Genomic DNA, 15,470 nt, shown 5'->3' with positions numbered 1-15,470 from the left:
GAAAGAAAATCACTTCTGCTTTCTTATGAATCAGTGCTTTACCAGTAATAAGTTAACCCCAAAAAGCAAGATTCCAGGGCTTCTTTCCTTCGTTACCCTAGATACTAACTCCATTTTCTTCCCCCAAATTTTAAGCCCAGTACCTCAAATAATTAGGAAATCTACAGCACACTAAGGTCTTTAGTTGGGGTAAATTTCTTTCCCTATTTTTAAAACGGAGAGGACTAGGCTACATAGAATTTATTCAAATTCTAACAAACAGTGATTTGATTAGGCTACTAGAACAGTCTAGGTAAATGGTAATAGTAGCTTAAATTGAACTCATTTTATGGTTAAATTGTGTGTCCCCCCACACACACACCAAGAAGAAAAAAAAAAGATATTTTGAAGACCTAACCTCTAGAACCTCTGGACATGACCTCATTTGGAAACAGGGTTTTTGCAGATGTAATTAGATTATGAAGAGGTCATTAGGATGAGGCCTAATCCAATAGACTAGCAGAAGTCATTAGAAGAAGAGACACACACAGAGAGAGAATACCATGTGAAGATGACAGGCAGAGGTTAGAATGATACAGTTACAAGTCAAGGAAAACCAAGAATTGATAGCCACCACTGGAAGCTAGAAAGCAGCAAGGAAGGATTCTATGCAGAGCCCTGAGAAGGAACCAATCCTGCCAACACCTTGATTTTGCACTTCCAGCCTCCAGAACTGTGAGAGAATAAATTTCTATTGTTTTAAGCCATCTGGTTTGTGGTAATTTGTGACAGGAACCCTAGGAAACTAACACAATAGCTGATAAAGCCATGAGACTCCTTTATTTGTTCTTTTCAGTATATTGGGTTTTGATTATAAAATAGTATTTGTTTTTTATATAGATATCTAAAATACATATAAATACTGCATAAAGGAAATTAGAAATACCTACAGTCTAGGTATAGTAGGATAGAATAGTAGTATAGTAGTACAGAATAACTGTTAATAAAGCAATTGAAATTATTCTTAATAGTACCCTGCCCCAGCCATCAAACTGCAAAGTGAAATTTCATTTTAATATCTTTTCACAAATAAGCAATACAGCTACTCAAGGACACACTTAAGACTTTTCACTGATGTATTACAACTGTTCATCTTACTAGTAAAAGTATTTAAGGCTTTATTTTAGATAACTAGATTGCAAGCTATCTATAGATATACAGATACATATACCTATATATAAATATGTAGCAAGTTAAAGCAATAAAAAATCTCATTCATTATAGAGCTATCTCATTTTTATAAAGTTGAAGGATTACAGTAAGAAAGATAATTGAAGAATAGATGTCCTTTGATAGAGAAAACCACTGTCACTCTACAAATAGAGGAATTGGAGAAGACTATACTAGAATATTTTTAAAACAAACACAGAAAATAAAACTAACGTAATAAGGACAATCTATACCACCACCACTAAAAACAGCAAATTTTAAGTAATTTTCAATGTTTTGTACTTTTTTTGCTCAGTTTCTTTGTGTACAATAAAGAACTGTGCTTTATTTCTTCTGGCTTTTACTAATCACAAGTTTTCACTGGTAACTAATTAGAGAAAAACAAAAGTGCATGTGTATCCAGGACACAGAGTATGAACATTAAAGGCAATGGCTTATGGCAATCTGCTTTAAGACATCATCTTCAGAAGAAAAGCATGCCAAAGCAGGCATAACCTAACATTCCTTTGACTTGACAAAGCCCCAAGCTGAACTCTTGCTTTACCTATATCTTCCTCCCCACCTTAGCTGATAGTAACTTCATCATTCCAGCTGCTCAGAAGAAATATCTTGGTATCATCTTTGACTCCTCTTTCTTGCATATCTCAGTCAGAATGTGACCAATTCTCACCACCTCCCCTTCTACTATTCTGGTCTTAGCCATCATCAGCTCTTCCCAGGATTGCCAGAACAGACTCCTAACTATCTCCTAGCTTCTACCCTTACCCCTTACAGTCTATCCCCAAGATTAGACCAAGAAATCCTTCTAAAATTAAATCATAAAGTCAGCCCTCTGCTCAAAACCTTGTAATGGGTCCTTATTAATTCAGATTAAAAACCAAAAAGTCTCTATAATGGGCTGCAAAGCCCATACTACCTGCTAAAAGTAAAAAACGCTTTATTCTATACTCTCACACCACTTTTGAGCCCAGATGTGTGGGTTTTTACACAACAAGCAATTCTCTAATTCTCAGCAGAAATTACAATTTAATTCAATTTGACATTACTGGAGTTAGGGTCAGATTCCACAAGGCAAGGGCTCAGTCCCACTAGACTGACCACCCCCCCACCTTCAGACACCAACCACAAGTCCCAAGCTGTCATCTGTACTTCTGATCAATAACCAATAAGTTAGGGGGTCCCACCGACCTCTTCCATGGATTCAATTCACTTGCTAGCACGGCTCTGGAAAATAGCTTACTTGAGTAGATTTCAAGTTTATTATAAAAGGATGCAACTCAGGAACAGCCAGATGGAAGACCTGCATAGGGCAAAGTATGTGGGAAGGGGAGCTTCCATGCCCTCTCAACAAATGCCACCCTCCCAGCACCTCCACAAGTTCCCCAACCCAAAAGCTCTCTGAACCCCTTCAGTTAGGACTTTTTATGGAGGCTTCATTACGTAGGCATGCTTGATTAAATATCTGACCATTAGTGAGTAGCTCAATCTCCACCTCTCCCATCCCTGAAGGGGGTGGGGGAAGGGGGCTGAAAGTTCCAATCCTCTAATCACATGGTTGGTTTCCTGGCAATAAGTTCCCACCTTGAGGCTAACCTCCAGCCACCAGTCATCTCATTAGCACACAGAAAACATTTATCACTTTGTAGATTCCAAGAGTTTTAGGAGTTGTGTGCCAGGAAACAGCCAGATACCAAATATATATTTCTTATTATGTAACACCCGTCCATCTTCTCACCTCTAACTTCATCTCTAACTACTTTCCCTTTACATTGTCCTTTTCAGCTTCATGGGCCACCATGAAAACTCCTGCTCTAAAGCCTTTACACTATCTATTCCTCTGCCTGGAATACACTTCCCCTTGATACCCACAGGGCTTCTCCTTGGCTCACTGCATGATTGCTGTGCTCAAAAATCACCTTCTATATGAGGCCTATACTTATTTAAAATTGCAACCCACTCCACGTTCCCAATTCCCCTTTCCCTGCTCTATATTTTCTTTTCTCCTTGGCATTCTTCGCCAACTAATATAGTATACGATTGACTTATTATTTTTATTATTGTTTATTATTGTTTCTCCTCCCAATCCTCTTAGAATATAAAGTGAATTCCAAGCATCTAGAACAATGCATAGTATATGGTAGGTAGTTATTAAATACTTATTGAATGAAGCTCAGGAAATAAAGTGAAACCTCAATCAACAAACCCTCTGAAATCAACAAAGATGACCTAGGCACTAAGGGTACAGGACAATTTCCTATCACCTCGCAGCTAGGTTAGTGTCAGTACTATACTGACAAGGAGGTAAGATTATCTCAGGCCTATACAGCAGCACCTTATAGGAGGAAAAATCTTCCAGGGTTCAAACAGCCTGCTCACCTAAAAACAGGGAGGGCCATCATTAGAGGGGCAGGAGCTTATTATGCAGGCTGAGAAGTTTAGAAGAAGCCAAAGCACAAAGTACCTGGTAAACAAAGAATGCCCTGATGGGTTCTTGACAAGGATGGAATCCATGTTTTGATACTGACCTCATGGTTCCCAATTATTCTACCTCTGAAAAGCTTCTGCCAACAAAGCACATTACTCAACTACTCAATCATTAAAAGCAGATGAGTTCCATCATCTGTAATCATAATCTATATAAAAAGGTTCACAGAATTATTTTAAGGATCATCAACCATGTATAAAATACCTAATAAATGCCCCAAACGTAGCAGGCACTAGGTAAAGGCAAGCTAATTATAATGACAGCAAAAACACAATCTTTGATATAAAATGATTTTTTAACAATATAAATACACATTTGAAGAAAAAGTAAAAGCTGTATTATGATATTTTATACCCCATTTTATTATTTCTCCATTTCCTTAAACTGACATATCAATCTTGACTAAAGCCTTAATCCAGATTAGTGGCATCAGATAAACTGTACAATAAAGTATTAATTTCTAAATTTTAAAATCTATTAATAAGTCATTCTTAGTAGGAAAAAAGCACATTCATTTATAGAACTATCCTACTTTAAGAAAATTTAAAATATGAAAAATTCTAATTTACAAAAAAATGTTTGGGAATGATTCACTTTACAAGTGGATTCACCATAGTATTATTTTAAACATTCATTTACAAGCTGTTTGGGCTAGAGAAAGAGAAATGAGTTACAATATTAGAAGGCAATGCATCAGAAATAAAGGGAAAGCAACTCTGAAATAACAATGTAAGCAACAGAGAAGATTTAATTTAGAAAAATTCAACCTACGTACAACTTTTCAGAAAAATAATTCAAAACTTCCTTAAAGACGATTTTAGTTCATAAGTAACACAACAATCCATCCAGTCATAAACAATAACTAGAGCACCCAAAATGCCCCTTGACATTGCTCACATCATGTCTCTGGGTCATAAGAATGCTCCCCACACCTGCGTTACCAACCCTTGTGCTGTCCATCCAGTATTCTCCTTACACTTAAGATGCAATACACATATCATCTTCATTCCCTTAGTTTTTCCCTCTTCCCTCTATAGCGACACAATATAAATCTTTAACAATGAGATGTAAAAAATACAGTGGTAGGGCCTCCCTGGTGGCGCAAGTGGTTGAGAGTCCGCCTGCCGATGCAGGGGATACGGGTTCGTGCCCCGGTCTGGGAGGATCCCATATGCCGCGGAGCGGCTGGGCCCGTGAGCCATGGCCGCTGGGCCTGCGCGTCCGGAGCCTGCGCGTCCGGAGCCTGTGCGTCCGGAGCCTGTGCTCCGCAACGGGGGAGGCCACAACAGTGAGAGGCCCGCATACCGCAAAAATAAATAAATAAATAAATAAATAAATAAATACAGTGGTAAGCAAAAATGAAGATAATTCACAGGTGTGGTATAGATGACTGAGAAGCTGGAAGAGAAGGGAAGCAGCACCTTGCAAAAGCAAGGGTGTAAGAAAAAGACTATTTTATCTTTGGAAACTCAATGCAGTTGGGGGAGGATTGGGAATAGCCAAAGACAAGGCTTAGGAAAGGTAGAACTCTTATTTCTGACTACTTCAACATTGTCTTATTAATTTTCCAATCTCTAGTGCCTAGCATACAACAATAGGTCAATAAATATTTACTAAATAAATTTGCTAGCTTGGAAAAGCACAAAAAGTAAGTTAAAAAAAAAACCTTCCAAATTCCAAAGGAAAAGTATTTCTTCAAACTGCTTTTTGAAGGTCAATATTTGTAAAAATAGAAGACTAAAAGACTAATGTAATTATTTCCAAGTTAATTTAAAAATACTACAACAGCTCAGATAACTGACTTTATTCATTAAAACAGCTAAGATATTGAAATATGATTTACGTTGTATAACATTTTATTTTCTGATGAATTACAAATATATGAAGCAACTTTTCTGAAGTGACTCATCTAAAACAAAATTTCTTCAACCATATGCAATGGTTTGTGGCACTTTGGGGTATGTCATGGACACCTTTGATGGCCTAATGAAGCCTATGGATACCTTAGAATGTCTGTAAAGCACAAAGTAAAATTCATGGGACTAAAATTAAAAAGGAAGAAAAAAAAAAGAATGTATATGATTCCAAAGAAAAACAATTACATTAAAATTCAGTCCTAACCACAGACCACAGTTCTAATCATGTACCCTTAGTTTATAAAAGAACTGCTGATAGAGGATATGGATTAACTTGGAAAAGCAAAGAACAAATACTTCTGCCTAAATATTCTATATATGTAGTATTCCTATTATTTAAAGAAAATAACTAGCTAAGATTAGGATATTAAATAGTTATTTAAAGTTTAAATAACCCCTGAAGATTTTATCTGTGGTAGAACATTTCCTGTTCCTATTGTGTGCATATACTGTAATGCAAAATTTTCTAAAATCGTTACATCTGTACAAAATTAATAATACATTAATGCTACATATGTATCATCACTAATTTGTAGCTGTCTCTCCAAATATGAAATAAATTAGCACACTTCCTCCTTTAATCCAAGAGCTCATGAGCAACAGTAGGCTATACTGACAATCTTTTGAGCCCAAACACATCTAGCACACCCTGTGTTCAAAACACTTCCAGATGAAATATCTAAGTTACCTTACTGTAGGGTGCCTTAGGGCCTATAATTAAGAAAAACCTTATAGTTAAAGCTGTCAAATACCAAGATCTGCTAAGTATTTTAGTAACTAAACATCCTTGAAGGATAGCTCAATCTACCACTTTATAGACTTCAAACATATTTTTGGAAAATTGTAGGGTAAAAAATGTCCTTTCTAGCATGATAGGTGAGTTCCAAACAGTTCCAGCAGGGAAAATAACTGTGATTTTGACTTTTGAATGTGTACACTACCTTAAAACAGAATTTTCATCTTTAAACTCTTTGTCTTGCTAAAACAAACTCCTAAACCATGATCCCAAAATTGTATTTGATACTACACAGTTTAAAATAAACATTTGACACTAAATAATAGAAAAGATCTTGACCCACAGTACATATTAAAACTGTAAGTTTTGTGATTTTTTCTTTTTTTTAAGAAAAAGAAAACTAGGTGAAAAATAGTGCACTTCCACCATTAAAATTGCTTCCTCTGTAAAAACTACTTTTTCGTGTCTTCTAAAGAAAATAATATTAATGAATGACTGTTGGTGTCATGAACTATATGGTGTCATACAGTCATATAGTTCATATATGTCATATAGTTCATATAGTCATATAGTTTCATGAACTATATGCAATCTACATACATTTATAAAAAGGTTTTTTTAGTTAATAGGGAAAAGGAAAGATCTGTTCTTGGTTGCTTATTTTTCCAACTGTAGTAAAAAATACACTAACTACCAGTGAGTTGAGTTGAATAAATCACCATCATGATTTATCACCAGTAATCATGAACCTAAACAAATTGTCCAAAGAGCTCTTTTTTTTTTTTTTTTTTTTTTCGGTATGCGGGCCTCTCACTGTTGTGGCCTCTCCCGTTGCGGAGCACAGGCTCCGGATGCACAGGCTCAGCGGCCATGCCTCACGGGCCCAGCCGCTCCGCGGCATGTGGGATCTTCCCAGACCGAGGCACGAACCCGTGTCCCCTGCATCGGCAGGCGGACTCTCAACCACTGCGCCACCAGGGAAGCCCCAAAGAGCTCATTTTTAAAACGTCTAAAATGTAAAATAAAAACAAAAACCTTGTTTTTTCAGAACATAATTAACTCCTACTTACAGTGAGTTTGTCTATTTGGAATTATGACAATGGTAGATAAATCATATATTCTGATTTTGCAAAATAAGTTTCGTTTGTTTTAGTTTCTCTTTACAAGATTAAGGATTTATGCCTAGACTATCATCATGGAACTGAAAAGACATAGAAAATTAAACTAACAAGAAGTATTAACTTAGCCAAAAGTTCATTTCAATCAGAATTTTGTTAGCAATTTCTCCTCCTTTTAAATATTGAGAATTAACAACGCTTTTCTTTAAAGAACAGAACTAAAAGTGAATCAGACCCTAATCACAAAGACCCTGCTAAATTTAAACATCCCTCAGAAATAGCCTTGAAAACTCCTTGCAAAAAAATACATATTTTTTTCCAGATGAGAAAACATCTGGCAAACTCTGCTATCTAACAAATAAAGCCTTGCAGTACATTTTGCAAGCATTAATCAGGCTTCGCATTGATAAAGAAAACCTTGTAGCAGGATAACAAAACCTCAGAGCACGCTCAGATTGCAGGCTTTAGAAACCCTCCGTATTACACCTGTGCAAGTACTTCCTGTTCTCCAACGATGTTTAAAAGTAGTTTGGTAAACGTCCCATAAGTCGCCATTTAGAAGCTAAACATTAACCTTCTAAATTACTACTACCAACCAGAAACCACCAGCCCAAAGATTCTCACGAATCATCTCTTCTCCAAAGAGGGCAACATAACTACCTGGACCCCTTTCAAAAGCTGCTGCTCGGGAGAGGCAGTGGCTTGAAAAGTGAGGGGCAGGCGCCAGGTAAGCGTAATATTCATAATCCCAATGCAGTAAGCGACCCAGCAGGATCCCAGGTCCTGCCCCTGGCCAGCCCTCAAACACAGCAGCAACTAACAACCACGTCCCAGTAAGTACAGCACCTCCTCCCTTCGCGCGCGCCTCCAGCCTGGCCAAAGGCAGGCATCTCCGCCAGATCCCGGACGCGGCGGGAAGGAGGCGGGGAAGCTGCGTGACCTCGGGCGCTAGAACCCGGGCAAAGAGCCCTGAGTCTGCCCCGAGGAGGGTGGGGTGGGGGAGGAGGTCGCGGGGCTGCGAGGGGAGAGACGAGGCCTGGGACTGGAATGAGGGTCTCCGAGTCAGGCCCATGGGGGTAGCAGGTCGTTGGACCTCCATCCAGGGACTAGTTTTGGAGACTTACCTTGAGCTCTGCCCTTTTAGTGAGGGGAGCGTGCGGCTCAGGTAGAGAAATACGGGCCTTCTACCTCCCGCTGGCCCAGCGCCGCCTCAAGCTGACAACAGGCTGACACACCAACAGCTGCCACCGTAACCGGGGCTCACCGAGAACTAGAGCAGAGGCGACTGATCTCCGCCGCCCAAAGCGCGATCCTGCGCACAGAGCATGCGCACACGCCTCAACACTGCCAGTCAGGGCAGCGACACCTGCGATCAACAGGTCCTGGGAGCCCCGCCCCAATCCCCGCCTCGCCCCCGCCCCGCCTCCTCAGAGCTAGCCCCGCCTTCATGCTCAACGAGCTGGTTCCGCCCCCGCACGCGATTTCCCGGCTTTCCGGACCTGCCGAACTGTGTTCCCGCGGGGGTTCGCTGGGGCGCGCGATCCAGTTGACTTACTCGGAGGCGCAAGATCCCGCGAGAGCAGGAGCTTGACCATTTTTCCTAAGGCGGGAGCGGAGTGCTGTGGCTTAGCTGTTGGAGGAAGGTGGCTGCAGGTTCGTCTGTGTGGTGTAGAGGGGAGGAAGGGATAGCTCCTCAGGTGGAGGTGGTTATTCCCATACTATTGGTCGTTTGTTTATTCAGTATTTTCTAAGCTCAGGGACGCGAATCCACCAAGGACTGGGCTTTAAGTTAGGAATTGTTACCTCAGAGAAAACAACCTGTACTGCCTGGCTTCGAAACCCTTGCGAATACGCAGTTCTCTTTAGCATCTGTTTGCAGTTAAATGACTTCCATTGGTATGAGGGTATATCCCCCAGCTGGTTGTTTCGTGACTATTAATAAATCGAAAGCCTTAATAAACACGTTGACCCGGTTAATGGTTAATTGTGGTGAGAAAAATGTGGCTGCCTCCTTACTGTGCTTTGAACAGGTTTTAAGTTGCAAGCTAATGCTTGGAGAATGGGCTAAACTTTGTTTTGGAATACCTTGTTTCTTAGGAACAGTAGTAAATGAAAAACCCACTGTCTACAGATCCCTCTCAATAAGTAGTAAGGTTTTGGAACTCATTTCAAAGCTGTTGCAGGTACAACATAGAGATTATAAAAACTGGTTTAACTAAACTCGTAGGTAACTCTAAACGTTTATTTGAAGAAACAGAACGAAGAAACGTTTTAGGTCGGTATAAGCGAAGAGTACCTGGGACTGAATCAATGAAAATTTATTGAACATTTAATGTTCCCTTCACTGAATTGAGCACTCAAGAAAATACAATGAAATTTCAGACATGGTTCTTGCCTTCAGGAAATTTAAAACGTTTGGAGAATGAGGGAAAGAATACTCTACATTTAAAAAATAACACCATTAATTCTACCCTTGGTTTCCTTAGTGCCACTTTCTCCAGGTTCTGCAACTACCTCTTTGATGAACTTTAAATATTTTTCTTCTTATGTGTGCCCTCTGTGTTTCCAAACTATCCATTTTCTTTTGTTGTTAGTCCACTTGTCTCCTTGAGCAATCTCTTTCCCATGATGGACTTACCTACTAAGTATCCTGGGCACCATGGACTCCCAAATGTATACTTCAGGTTAGACACTTTTTTTTTTTTTTTTTTTTTTTTTTTGCCGTACACGGGCCTCTCACTGTTGTGGCCTCTCCCATTGCGGAGCACAAGCTCCGGACGCGCAGGCTCAGCGGCCATGGCTCACAGGCCTAGCCGCTCTGCGGCATGTGGGATCTTCCCGGACCGGGGCACGAACCCGTGTCCCCTGCATCGGCAGGTGGACTCTCAACCACTGCGCCACCAGGGAAGCCCCAGGTTAGACACTTTTAAGCAACAGCATCTTCGTTTGGATTTCATATAGGTACTTAACTATGTCCCAAATTGACATGGGCATCTTTACCATTCCCTATTCTTACTGCCGTATTTCTTCCCACCCATCTGGAACCTACCCTGCTTTCATTCCCTATTTCAGATAATAGCACCCAGTTGCCCAAGTCAAGAATCCATGGGTACCACTATATTACATTTCCTTCATTTCCTCTATCCTAATATCAAATTCTATTGACTCATCTCCTTAATGATCTCTCAAATCCACCTCTCTTTTTAATCTCCATTCTCACTGTCTTAATCCATCAAGTAATCATCTCTCCTAACTCATCTCCCTTGACTATTGCAATAGCGTCCAGTTATTTCTTTCCCACTCCAGTCCAACCTCCAGCCTATTAGTAGTTTTTCTAACATGAAAATATAATCATGATATTCCTCACCAAGATTTTTTCAGGGGCCCCCTTCCTCTTCATGATCTGGCCCCAGACTGTTAATCTCATCTACCATTCTTGCCCATTTACTCCACACTAGCTATACTGAACTCTTTGCACTTCCTTGACTCTACTAGGTTCTCTCAAGATCCTTTAGGTCTCAGTTGAGTACTTATTTCTTCCCTGGAACCTTTCATAACTTCCTGAAACAGACTTGCCCTTCTTTTACCATTTCTGGACTTATTTATATTATAACAATTATGTTGTACTATATTTCTTTGCAAATGTAACTGACAGCACTCTTGAAAAATAATTTGGACTGTGGATAATGAAGATTCATACTATCTCCCTTCCTCATTTCGAGATTATAGAAGAATGTCCTTCAGTTCACCTTGCTCAAGAATTTGACTAAAGGCTTCCCTGGTGGCACAGTGGTTAAAAATCCACCTGCCAATGCAGGGGACACGGGTTCGACCCCTGGTCCAGGAAGATCCCACATGCCACAGAGCAACTAAGCCTGTGAGCCACAACTACTGAGCCTGTGCTCTAGAGCCCACGAGCCACAACTACTGAGCCCATGTGCTGCAGCTATTAAAGCCCACGCACCTAGAGCCCATGCTCCGCAGCAAGAGAACCCACCACGGTGGGAAGCATGTGCCCCACAACAAAGAATAGCCCCCACTCCCCGCAACTAGAGAAAGCCCGCACACAGCAACGAAGACCCAACGCAGCCAAAAATTAATTAATAAATTAAAAAAAAATTTGACTAAACCCTGACTGTACACTTTTTTAATCGTGTAATTTCAAACTTTCTACCAGTTCTTGGCATATCTAAGTACTGAGTTTTAAATAATATACTTATAATAGGTCACAAGTTAAGCATCAAGAGGGCAGCCTGAAGCAAACAGATGGAAAAAAGGAAAATTGACAGTGCACCACATTTTAGGGCAGGAGTTGCTCCTAGAAAACTTTGTAGTTAGAAATGTCACAACATAGGTTTTAAATGTATTGCCTCTGAGAATTACTGTTTGTCCTTGGGGGATATGTGTGTACGTTTGATTCAATAGTTATTTGTTGGGTGGAACCAAATTAATAAAAATGTCTGCACCTCGCACTGGCTTGAGATCATGAAAGGGAGTAGAGTTGGAATGCCAAAGATCATCTTACACTGTTTGAATGAGGCCTACCCAAAGATTACATCATCAGCACCACCATACTTAAACGCCTCTTAACTATTATTCTGGAGTGATTATAACTCAGACTTTGGGAGTACCATCTTGAGGATATATTCATCCTATCACTGATAAGTGGTAAGAGTAGCAATATTCTGTCCTGAGGAGCTGTGATCCAGTAGTTCCAGGAGGTAATCAACATCTAAAGGCGTGGCAAAGCATGAATCAGCTGGGTGAGGTAAAGTGAAATACAGTATAGAGAAATAGCTGAATGGCTCCCTCAGGTTTGGATACGAGGCAGACTCCTTTTTTCCTAAATGCATCAAGGAAATATTGACAAGTGTTATTTTCTTAGTAAGCTTCTAGAGAGCAGGGACCATATTTTTTCATTGTTGTATTTCCAGGCAATGAGCCTTAACAAATGTGTTCAGCGGATAGAGTGAAAAACTGGAAGTTTTGTAGATTTTTTAGAGAATAGAGACATCTATGTGGATGAAAATTGTTGGAGAAAGCTTCTGTGGGAGATCAAATATGAGCTTCAGCTTGGAAGGTTCATAGGTAGGCATATTTGAAGGCACTGAGGAGGAAACATGACTACTTCAAGAGCAAAGTTTTAGAAACAGGAATGAACAAGGCCAATGCAGGGCTATAATAGGAAGCCTTTATAAGTTCTTGAACAGGTTGTTTAGTTTGGAATTATATACAGAAGATTTGTAGAGGAAATTGTAGTTAGGCAAGAAGATGAGCTAAGCCAGTGCAATTCCAGAGAAATCTTCAGTCTGTGACTTGATGATGAGGCCAACCAGAAAAATCTAGTTACAGTTGACCACTTTGTCCTTGACTCACCTCCCAGTTTTTGTAACACCATCCTCTTTCATGGCTTTCCTCCAACCTCTTTGGTTGCTCCTTTTCATACTGTTTTTCTCTTACACTTTCCAGTCTACTTTTATCTTCTAAATGAAGATAAATAATGTTCCACAGTGCCTGGTCCTGAGATCTCATTTATCCACATGGTTTTAAATCTATTTCCCACACAAGAGCCAAAGTAGCCTATTGTAAATGTCAACGTGTTACTCCCCAACTTAAAATTGTTCAATGGCTTACTATTTACATAAAATAAAATCCAAATTCTTGCCAAGGCCTGCAGACCCCTGAATGGACTAATGATCTATCCTTACTTCCCTAACAGCATCTCATGCTATTCAAGGATTTTACATTCTTTATTCCCTTTGCCTAGAACAGTGGTTCTCAACTGGGGATGATTTTTTTCTCCCAGGGGACATTTGACAAAGGCCAATACATTTCTGGCGGTCACAGTTAGGGTGGGGAAGGGGTGCCACTACTGGTATCCAGTTGGTTGAGGCCAGTGATGCTGCTAAACGTCCCACAAGGGACAAGACAGTCCCCCACAACAAAGAATTGTATGGTCCAAAATGTCAATAGTGCCCAGGTTGAGAAACCCTGACCTACAGAACCTTCCCCTGAGTCTCCAAGTGGCTGACTCCTTTTCATCCTCTATACTTTAGTTTTAACTTCATCTTCTTGGAAAAGTCATCCTTGACCTAGAACTCCCTGTTTATCTCTATCACAGTGTTCTGTTTATTCATCTCATACCATTTTTCACAACCTGTTATTATTTAGCTTATTTATTTGCTTATTTGTTTATTGTCTTCCTCACTATCTAGGAAGAAGATCCCATGAAAGACCTCTCTCTTGATCATCATTCTTTCTGTAAAGTCTAATACAGTGGCACAGAGTAGGCATCAGTAAAGAGTTGTTCGACACCTGAATCTGTATCTACAATAAGTCACTGAATGGAAACTTAACAATAAGGCTTTCTTTTCTTCTTTTTCTTTTTTTCTGTAAAATTAAAATATGCAGTTACCAAGAGTGAAGACACGTGGAAAGAAGTTGTTGTCACTAAGAGTGTCTTCTGGAAGGCTCCTGGTCTGTGGTCAGTATTCAGATGTGTTCCACGAATACCCTTCCTTCCTAAGTAGCTTCTCACAATCAGAACCAGAAGTAGAGTCATATTATGGCCAAATTAACTAATGTCTGTGACATGATAAAAATCTGGAAAGAAAAAAATAAGGGAGAATAGAACCAAAAATGAGGTGAAATTATAATATTTTTGATCAAGTGATCTCTAAGTTTAGAAGACTTAATTTTTTAATATATGCACATCTAAAAAAGCCATTTCAAAGATGTATTTAGAAGTGCCTGGTTATTATACGTTTTAGTTATTTCAATTAAGAAAATATGTATTGTGGACATACATTGCTTTGTCTTTTCCTGCTTTTAGTAATCCACACCACTAAACCACAGGATGGGCACAACTCCATGTGGGGCATTTCACCATTTTCTGGCTCTGGTGATTGGTATATGGGTGATTCATGCTAATCAGCATTCTTTCCCAGGAGTTTTCAAATTAGAGCTTACAGGAAAGATCCCTTTTTTCTCTGATTGCAAAGCTATAAAACTGTGAGCTCAGAGTTTCTTGTGGCAAGGTGCCTTGTCATTTATAGTATCTGGTCTGAAAGAATAAGGTGGATATGGGGAGAGAGGGGAGAGAGAGAGTTCCTGAAGGTTCTCTATCCTCTTATAAAATAGGTAATTCAGTAATTGAGTGTTCTCTGGACTCCTCAGAGCTCTGCAGCATGACATGTTGTTAAACATCAGAAGATCAAATTCAATATCCATGGCATCTCAGCCAGCTCTTCATTAGGCAAAACTTTACTGGCCTTACATCTCAACCTTTCTAAGCCTCTGATATACTAGAGTCGACATTAGCTAGTTAACCACAGTTAGTAGTTTAGCCAATAACCTTAATTTTTGCTGACTTATTGTCAGCTTAGGCAATTTCATTACCTTTGTTATTTCACTTTGAAGCGTCCTAATTTTCTTATCTGTAAAATTGGAATGAGAAATAATGCTTATATATGATGTCTTTTGATGATGCCCCAGATATAAGCAATTGTAAAGTCTTATACTGTGTTATTATGGCCATTAGTGTTGTTATTATGATTACCAATACTGCTGTCATCAATGATAACGTGATGCTATAAGAACCTATGTATTGTTTTTCTTGCCGTAATAGTTATTTTATTACATGTATTTTATTACAATCTCAAAGATGCAGGAGGCTTTAGATTCCATCTGTCCAGCCTCCCACTCACTAAAGGATCATCCCTGCTGGTGGTTGTCCAACGTCTGTTCAAATATGGTGACAGTGATAGAAAACCTGATGCTTTGTGGGGCATCCTGTTCCTTTTTAAGACTTTTTTAACTATTAAGAAATTTTCATCACAGTGAGTTGAACTTCACCTTCTAGTAATTTCTACACACTGGTCTTATTTTCTGTCCTTTATAGCAACAGAAATCTATATTCTCTTTTCCATAAGATACTATTGAACTTTGAAAACATCTTTTGTGTTTTCAAGCTAAAAGTACTCAGTTCTCTCAACAATTTTTTGAAG

General features: G+C 39.4%; 1 protein-coding gene and 1 long non-coding RNA gene across 3 annotated transcripts in view; one reads left to right on the top strand and one right to left on the bottom strand.

The window, feature by feature from the left end:
* The window catches only part of USP53 (ubiquitin specific peptidase 53), a 68,321-nt gene extending 59,491 nt beyond the window's left edge, over positions 1 to 8,830 (bottom strand). For both annotated transcript variants that reach the window (XM_060105428.1, XM_060105432.1), the window contains exon 1: positions 8,589 to 8,830. The gene's annotated coding sequence lies outside the window, so the exon portion shown is untranslated. The remainder of the gene's footprint in view (positions 1 to 8,588) is intronic.
* Positions 8,831 to 9,057: 227 nt separating this feature from the next.
* Positions 9,058 to 15,470, top strand: part of LOC132494368 (uncharacterized) — a 198,530-nt gene continuing 192,117 nt past the window's right edge. Inside the window, exons 1-2 of the long non-coding RNA XR_009533048.1 lie at positions 9,058 to 9,117; positions 13,876 to 13,948. This is a non-coding gene — a long non-coding RNA (uncharacterized LOC132494368). The remainder of the gene's footprint in view (positions 9,118 to 13,875; positions 13,949 to 15,470) is intronic.

Source organism: Mesoplodon densirostris, chromosome 1 (assembly GCF_025265405.1).
Source record: "Mesoplodon densirostris isolate mMesDen1 chromosome 1, mMesDen1 primary haplotype, whole genome shotgun sequence".
Lineage (NCBI taxonomy): Eukaryota > Metazoa > Chordata > Mammalia > Artiodactyla > Ziphiidae > Mesoplodon > Mesoplodon densirostris.
Note: the sequence above shows the minus strand (reverse complement) of the source record. Positions and strands in the feature narration are given on the sequence as shown.